Raw genomic sequence first — 9226 nt, 5'->3', positions numbered from 1 at the left:
CACATTCTAGTTATGTGAATTTAGAGAAAATACTGAACCACTCAGTGTCTATTTTTTATACCCATAACATGGATATAATACTCATCCCAGCAGGATGTGCTAAAATAGTTAAATGGGTCTGGTGTGCATAGTGTCTCAGTACATGCTATTGCTATTATTGAAACTGTGTTTAAGTTATTTTCTAAAAGCATGAGAGCATGAAAAAGACCCTGAGAGAACAACTTTGGTAAGATAAAGATCAAGAATATACCAAAACACCAGACACAGAACCAAGCTCAAGATTATACTATAGAATAATTTTAAAAGAAGATATCAACATAACTCTCTCTTAGACAATGAGCACATGCCAAAGATATTATTTAATCTAAGTTATGAAGCTAGCAAAAAGATATTGCAACCTGTTTATGAGAGAAATCAAAGCCTCATACTTACATAAGCAGATGAAAAATGTAGAAATGAAATTATAAATAGATAAAAAGTGAACTGAAAGTCAGTTGCACCTCCACTAGATACAATCAGTATGCATTTCTATGAGCACAAATACTATGCATTATTGCCAGTGTTCAACAGCCTAGGTGTAAAAATTCAAAGACAATGAATGGTAGAAGTAGCCATGAAAGAAAGGTACTCTAAACCAAACTATTACTTCTATTTCAAAGACATGAATTTTTTTCGTAAGTCCTATAATGTGCCCATGGTTACTCTCAGAGGTCAGAGCACTGGTAAAGGATGGCAGAAGATGGGAGGGAACCTGAAGAGAGAGAATGAAAGAGAGCAGGCCCTCCCTTGTTCTGAAATATAAGAACAACCCGTAATATAATACTATACTATCCCTGCTATAGGCTTATTTGCTTTGCCCTTAATAGAAGGTAAGCAGCGTATGACACACAGTTAATTATCTCTCAACATTTACTCTCCTCCTCTTTCTTGGTAACAGAATCCCCCATTTTTAGCTGGGCACAGGGCCACCCAGAAGAAAGACTTCCCAGCCACACTTATAGGGAGACGTGACCACGTGACTGTCTTCTGGCCAATGAGATGTAAGCTGAAGAGTCCTGAGCATCTTCCAGGAGTGATCCTTACAGAGAATGGGCCTGCCCTTCGTTGACCCTTCTGGTTTTTCTGTCAGCTAAAAGTGGATAAGGTGACTGGAACTTGAGCAACCCTGTCAGAGAAAACCACCTGTTGGGCATAACTGAGCAGCAACATAGAAGGAGCCTGTGACTGTGATCAATTTAAGAAGCAACCTTTTACAGAAAAGGAAAATGGTCCTAGCCTTTTGGTTTTTGCTAAAGTTTTTGTGTAGAAGATGTGTTATTTTGAGTGCTCTGTCACATGAAGCAGAATTTAGTCTTAACTGATGGGGGTAGGAGTTCCCAATACATTTCTATTTATCACTAAATTTTAATCAAATATCACTCTCAAGGACTACCCTGTGCTCACTCACATGTATAGAATTTCCTGGGGAGAAAACTATCTTCGCCCGTGATCCATAGGGATCATTTGAAGAGCTACCCTGAAGCTGTGATTAACAATAACTATGGTGGGGAAGTTCAGAAAGATTGGGTGGTTTGTTGCTGCTGCTGCTGCTGCTTTGCTTTGTGTAGTACTGGGGGTTGAACTTAGGGCCTTGGGCTTGCTCAACTGGCACTCCACCATTTAAACCACACCTCCAGCCTAGTTTTTGATAGTTATGATGGAGATGAAGTTTTGACTACTTTTATTTTTTGCCCTGCTGGCTTCAAGTTGCCATCCTTCAGGTTTCTGTCTCTTGAGTAGCTAGCATTACAGGCAGGAGCCATGTGTACCTAGCTGCTTGGTTGAACTTTGAGGTTGAAAGTAGCTTGTTGCAAACCAGAACTATAGAAAGAGGATCAACAACAAGTTCCACATGATAGGAAAATTCCATTTCATTCCTGATTATCTGCATTTTTATAGCCTAAATAATCCCAAACCACATCCAACATAAAACCCAGCAGCATCTAGCTTTGGGACATATTCATTCTTGCAACAGCTGCAGGTTTACCTTGGTGATGATGTTTTCCTGGAGCTAATATTAGAGTTGGTTGGCATTCCCCAAGCACATACTAACTAATTGCAAGCAAAGCAAGCTGATGAAGCCATACTGGGATTAAAATTTTGTTGCAGATAATCAACAAGCTGAATAATTCACCCAGTGATAAATTGACCAAACTATGTAATTTTCAGACTCTGCTAGCTCATATAAATATATCTTGTGAGATAGCAGAATCCCAACCCCCAGATTCTTCTTTTACTTCTCAGTGCTCAAAATTCTATCTACTCCTTTGTATTCTGAAGACATCATTCTCCTATTTTCAATCAATAGAAAAATTATGGCTTTATCTTTCAAGCCCAATTACAAATCCATATTTTTGAGGAATTGCTTGAAGGTCTTTTCAAGGAAGAAGATAGTATTTTGTTTTTTAAAAAAAAAAAAAAAAAGAAAAGAAAAAGGCTAGCCTTGCAGAAACATCTGCTGCCTTGAGAATCATGTTTCCATCAACCTGAAAAGCTCAGGTTGCAGACTCCTGAGTAACACATCAAAAACATGAGCATTCATGGATTCCTTCATTTACCCACTCATAATTCAAACTATTGTTTTCTACATTTTTTCTTTTCTGCAAGCAGAACCAAAAATATGTGGTTGTATTTGTTGTAATCTGAATCTTATTTTACTTTCACTCTTAAAAATCCCAATGGAGGGATAAAGAGGCAGAGAACAGAGGACTTTCGTGGACAGTGAAACTGTTCCATCTATTACAATGGTGGATACATGTTTTCATATGATGGTCCAAAAGCACAGGATGAACACCACCAAAAATGCACTCTAATGCCAAGACCAGGTGATAACATTGGTCATAACAATGTAACTCTCAAGCTAGGCTATGCTTGCAGAGAGAAAACCTTGCATAATCTTCTAAATTTTAGTCTGACTCTACAACTGATCTAAATAGAGGTCTATAAGTGAAATATAACACAAAATTTACTTTAAAATAAATAAATGAAAATAAAATTTAAAACAGCCATGTCCTGACCAAAGGGACATTTCTCCCCAACACACTATTATATGAAGGCATTAGGGGTCTGGGATTTGACTTCAAACTCTGTGTCTAAGATCTCCAGAGGCAGCCAGGTGGGCCAGCTCCACCTTTCACTAGGAAGGGCCAATGTCCATGTTCTCTGCAAACCACTGGCATCAGTTTCATGATATAACAAACAAAAACATCCATAGAATTGATGACAGCAATGTTCACCTCTTAACCTTACCATCCATGAGCTTTTGATAACTGCTTTCTTTCATTTTCCTTAGAAGGGTTATTTTAGATGTGCTTATAGCTCCTTTCCTAGACTACCCTTTGAGGTCAGAAAGTACAGTGCTGTAGTTTTCCCTTATTAGTGGTTTCACATTCCACAATTTCACTTGCCCTTAGCCAACCACAGTCTAAAACTAATAATTAGGAAGTTTCAAAAATAATTTAAGTCACTTTTGTTGCAGTACATTGTTATAATTATACCTAATTGATATTCCTGTCTCTTTTTTTGAGAGATGGCCTCAGTATATTGCCCTGTTTAACCACAGACTTCAGGGTTCAAGTGATTTTCCTGTCTCAGCCTCCTAAGTAATTGGTTCTATAGGCACATACTACCTAATTCATCAAGTAAACTTTATTATAGTGATGTGTGTGTGTGTGTGTGTGTGTGTGTATATATATATATATATATATATATATATATATATATATATATAAAATCATTATATATTTAGTGCTACAATTTGGATCCTAAAGTTTGAACCTAGTCTTATATGTTAAAGGTTTGGCCTTCAGCCCATAATGCTTTTGGAAATTTTAGTAGGAGGGACCTAGACAAAGGAAAGTTAGGTCACTGAGGGTATGACTTTGAAAGAGGTATTGAAGACACTCCTCTTCCTCTTCTTCCTCTTCCTCCTTCTCCTCCTCTCTCTCTCTCTCACTCTCTTTCTCTCTCTCTCTCTCTCTCTCTCTCTCTCTCTCTCTCTCTCTCTCTCTCTCTCTCTCTCTCTCTCTCTCTCTCTCCCTCTCTGTTTTTCTCTCTCCCCCCTCTCTGGCCACCATGAGATGATCAGATCTACTCTGCCATGTGGCCCCTGCCATGATGTGCTTTGTTGTACAAGCCAAAAGTGACAGGGATCTTGACAATGTACTGAATCCTCTAAAACCATGAGCCAAAATAAACCTGTCTTCTTTATAAGCTGACTTCTTTCATATATTTGATACAGCAACAGAAAGCTTACTAACTCCTTTTGTTATTGGTACTATCTATGATCTTAGACATTCATGATCCACCTTCAACTATATCCCCTAAGGATAATGGAGACTACTATTAATGGCTTCAAGTTTCCTAGAATTAAGCTCCCATATTTTATGAATGAAATATGAGATCTTAAATCAGTGATCCTCAAATGGTGATCTCTAGACATATGTCATTGGCCTCACCTTATTGGAAATGCACATTTTTAGGTATCCCCCACCTGGACCTACATTATCAAAATGTGGGGGAAGGTAGGAAAATGATGCCAAACACCATAGATGATGCTCAACTTGTGAACACTGCCCTAAGCAATTATTTCTATTGACATCTCAGTGCCAACTCCCCAGGCCCAAATGAGATGTATAGTCCTAAACATTTTTTCATATGATTATAGACACATGTGTGTGTGTGTGCCCACATTCACATACACTAGAAAACTATTCAGAAGGCTGAGATCTGAGGATCAAGGTTCAAAACTACCCCGAGCAGATAAATATGAGAGATTCATCTCTAATTAACCAGTAAAAAGCTGGAAGTGGACCTGTGGATCAAGTAATAGGGTGCCATCCCTGAGCAAAAAAGTCAATCAAATATGCAAGGCTTTGAGTTCAAGCCCCACTACTGGCACAAAAAGTAGCCAATATATTTTCAAAGTCCATTTTGAAATCACAGAATCAAAAGTTAATGCTTTTAACCAAAGATCAGAGAAAATTTAAGCCCAAACTCCCTCATCTCTTCTTGACATATAGCCTTCCCTTGATACATTTCCTCTGTCATATATTCTTTTTTGTGTGTGTAATAGGAAAGCTAAGAAAAGAAACTGACATTTATAAACAAGGAGAATCTCACTTTTCAAGGAGCTATTGGCATGCCCTCTCACACAAGAGGAAACTTAGGTTCAGATATTAAGAAATACACACTGTTTCAGTAACTACCGATTGGCTAAGACAAACTTGATCCTAAACCAATGTGGCTGGAAAGCCCACATGGCAATCTTTCTCCTCCACTCAGCTGATCTGTTTACTTTTTGTTGCTATTGATGTCATTTTCAAGTCATAATGTATTTTTCATGTTTACATCTACCTTAGTCTATAGATTATAACAAATTCTATTTGTTTCATTAGGGTAGGATTGGAAAAATTGAAAACTCTGTTAAGAGCTTTTGGAGGTCCTGAAAAACAAATGTTTTTAAAATGGACAATTGAATCAGCAATTCTCTATTCTCCCTGGGAACTAAAAAATAAGCATTTAATCTAGCCCTATCCTGTATGGAGTTTAGACTCCAAATACGCATATTTGCTAGGTTTCCTATAAAGTCTTTATGTGGATGAGGCAGGAGTGAAGTTTGAACAGAAACACAAAGCACTATTTTAAAGCCTTGATTTCAAGTAGCACTTAGCACAACATCTGAGACCTGGTTGCTGCTGTCAATGTATTACATGTTAAATAAATACAAGTGAACTAATGACCAACTGCTATACCAAGAAAAAAAAGCAATGGTAATCTAGGGCATCATTGAGAGATATGTGGTTGAAAATTTTTTTTAATAAATATTCTCTCATCCAAGATGGCTGAAATAGACTTATGAAATGGGCAAGTCTGAGATTTACCTATTCCCTTAAGTCAATGAAAACATGACAACTGCCCTACCCATCAGATTTCATCCCTTTCACAGTTATCTAATTGCTACATTCAAGTTTCACCTTTTCTGGCAGTTTAAAAAAATAACCAACGATATAGCCGGACGCCGGTGGCTTACGCCTGTATTCCTAGCTACTCAGGAGCCTGAGATCTGAGGATTGTGGTTCAAAGCCAGCCACTAGAAAACCAGAAGTGGCTCTGTGGCTCAAGCAGTAGAGTACTCGCCTTGAGCTGAAGAGCACACCGACAGCGTCCAAGCCCAGAGTTCAAGCACCATGACTGACAAAAAAAGAAAAAAAAACAACAATATAACTCCTGTTTTCACTGTTTTTGACCTCGGTGCCCTGCATCTTGTATACACATTTTTCTAATTTGGGGAGGGGAAGAGAAATAACAAAATGCTGAAATAAAGATATAGGTTGACCCATTGTAACAATGATATGTACAAGACACTATGTTGAAAACGAACTTTATACACTTCGGGAGTAGGGGAGGAGTTGGGGAGGTGGGGAGGGAAGAGATGGTAGGGGAAAAACAAAGGAGGAGGTAACAATGCGCAATAGGAAATGTACTCATTACCTTACTCATGTAACTGTAACCCCTCTGTACAGTATTTTACAATAAACACACACACACATATATATATATGTATATATATATATATATACATATATATATAAAAACCAAAAAAGATGAAAACATGTGGACAGCAGAGTACATGGTACACATTACAAAGATTCCAATCACCACAACAGTGTGTCACTTAAGGACGTTCTAATAATGTGTCATTAGGTAGTTTCATCCTTCAAGGAACTTCACAGTATACTTAACACTAAGATGGCTAAGATAACACTAAGTTATATTACCTTGGGCCTACCATTTTATAAGAAGTCAGTTGTTGATCCAAATGTTATGCAAACCATGACTGCAGTTTGAATGAAGAATTTCCACTCCCACAAACCAACATACTTGATGCTCATCCCTTGAAAAAATATAAGATTCAGAGGGGATGAAGAGAACTCCCAAATTCATTAGCATCTTTCTATTCCAGCCCAAAGGAGTTGTTTTCTTTATGTTAGTCTTTTCAAAGGGATTTCTACAGTGACTGTATCTCCCTCTCCTCTGCATAGACACACATGGTAAGCTATCTCTGGTAAGTACAAGACACAAGGAAATAAACCTCAAAGGATGTGAATACTAATTCCAACTGCATGTCCTTGGTAGCTCATTTGCCAATGGAAGAAGAGAATCATTAACAGATGACCTTATTTTTGGAATTGAGGAATCTTGTCCTGAAAGACCAGATATTAAACATGAAGCACACGTGTGGCAGATGTTCACATTTTTTTAAAGCAGCATTCACATTCTTCAGCAACTTACATGAGTGACCCTGAACTGACATAAGGCAGATACACATCAGCACGCTCTAGGGGCATCACTTCAGGCCATATGTAGGTAAGTACTGTTCACATTCTTTCTGATGTTGGGGTTTGGCAGGGGGCACCTGAATGCTCATTTCCTAAAACAATGGTTAGAAATGCAGTTCACCCTCAAACTTGTTTCTGAATGGGATTTGGAAGTGAACATTTTCAGCAAGAACTCAGATAATTCTTCCTGTGACAGACCCAGGGTAAGAATCACTGCTGACAGAGCTGAAGAACTTCCATTCCAGCTGACCAGGACAGTTCTGTCACTATGGCAACATGTTTTACAGCCATTTGGAAGCAACTTGCTCTAATGTCACCACTGGATGGGAAGTGCACTGCTGCTTAAGAGTGATTAAGGAATGGTCCAGTCACAATATGGAGAGGTTCAATCAGCACTACAAACTGATTTGTTTGCTACGTCCAGAAAATACAGTATTAAGCTCTTTTAGAAGTTCAGTGCAGCACAGAAAATAGAAATTTTGCAGTTGGGAGTTTGTATCTGGTAGTCAATTTGAATCTATTTTGAAAAAAAATAGAAAATTCAGAATATTTACTCTACTAATATACTAACAAGACACGTAAGGGAATAAAAGTAGGACTAGAAAGCTAAAATTGAAACTATGTTCAAAAGGCTAAGTTGTTGCTTTTTTTCCTTCTATGCTTGGAAGCTTTGCCAGAACCCAGCCTATTTTTAAAGGCTCTCAAAACCCACTGAGAGGGGGTTTGGGAGGATGTTGCCACAAATGGTGTCCATGTTTCATAGTTTCTGAATAATATAGTGTATATCTGGGTGACTGGAAAGGGAAATCTTTTTATCATGAATAAGCAAATGAAACTCGTGTGTGTGTGTGTGTGTGTGTGTGTGTGTGTGTGTGTGTGTGTGTGTGTTAGCAGTTTTAACATCCTCATTAGTCCCAGATGTTTTTCCAAAGGAATTTAATCTTACATAAAAGCTGGGATGGACTATGGTTTTTATTCTCTGTCACTATATGCTTAATATAAAAATATGTGACAGTAACACACAGATTAATTACTATTTTAAGGTTATCAGTAATAGGTCAAATCTTTTCAACACATTAGCTCTTCAATTCATTCTAATAAGTTCATATCTTTTCAGAAAAATGCAATATAGATGGAAAGGCAGGATAAAAGTATCACACTAAAGTGAATAAAACTGAGAGGTGGGATGAAATCGTTTGCACCAGAGCAACAGCTTTTAAAATGTGACTGAGAAAAACTTGGAAAAAATTATATTAAGTGAAGTAAGCCAGGCCCAAAGAAACATAGGTCCCATGGTTTCCCTTATTTGTAATATCTAGTATATGTATGAGTCAAGCGGAAAAGGTCAGATAATGTGATGTCAGGAAAATGAACCCTTAGATGTGTATTTTAATGTTTTTTTCTTTCATGCATGTGTTTCTAACACATTTATAAGATTATCTCTTTGTTGCTTTGTATGTCCCTCCCCCACAGTATAACCCTTGCTTTCACTATATTTGATGTCAGTATAACTTGTGGAGGAGATGGGGAAAAACCAGTTGTTTAAGGATACAGGTGGACCTGTTGCAACAATGAGAAGTACAAGTTGTCATGTCCAAAACGAACTTTACAATGTTGGTGGGGGGGGGGGGGCTGGGGGGAGGGAGGAAGGAGAAGGATTGGGATCAGGGGGGGAGGGGGGAGGCTGGGAAGGGATGTGAAGGATAAACAAAGGAGGAGGCTGCAATGCTTGGTAAGAAATGTACACATTATCCTGCCCATGTAACTGTAACTCCTCTGTACAGTATGTTCACAAATAAAATTAAATTAAATTAAAAAAAAAAAAAAAAAAAAATAAAATAAAATAA

Source organism: Dipodomys spectabilis, unplaced genomic scaffold (genome assembly GCF_019054845.1).
Source record: "Dipodomys spectabilis isolate Male_0828 unplaced genomic scaffold, ASM1905484v1 ptg000082l, whole genome shotgun sequence".
Taxonomy (NCBI): domain Eukaryota; kingdom Metazoa; phylum Chordata; class Mammalia; order Rodentia; family Heteromyidae; genus Dipodomys; species Dipodomys spectabilis.
The sequence above is the reverse complement of the archived record's forward strand: the minus strand, read 5'-3'. Positions refer to the sequence as shown.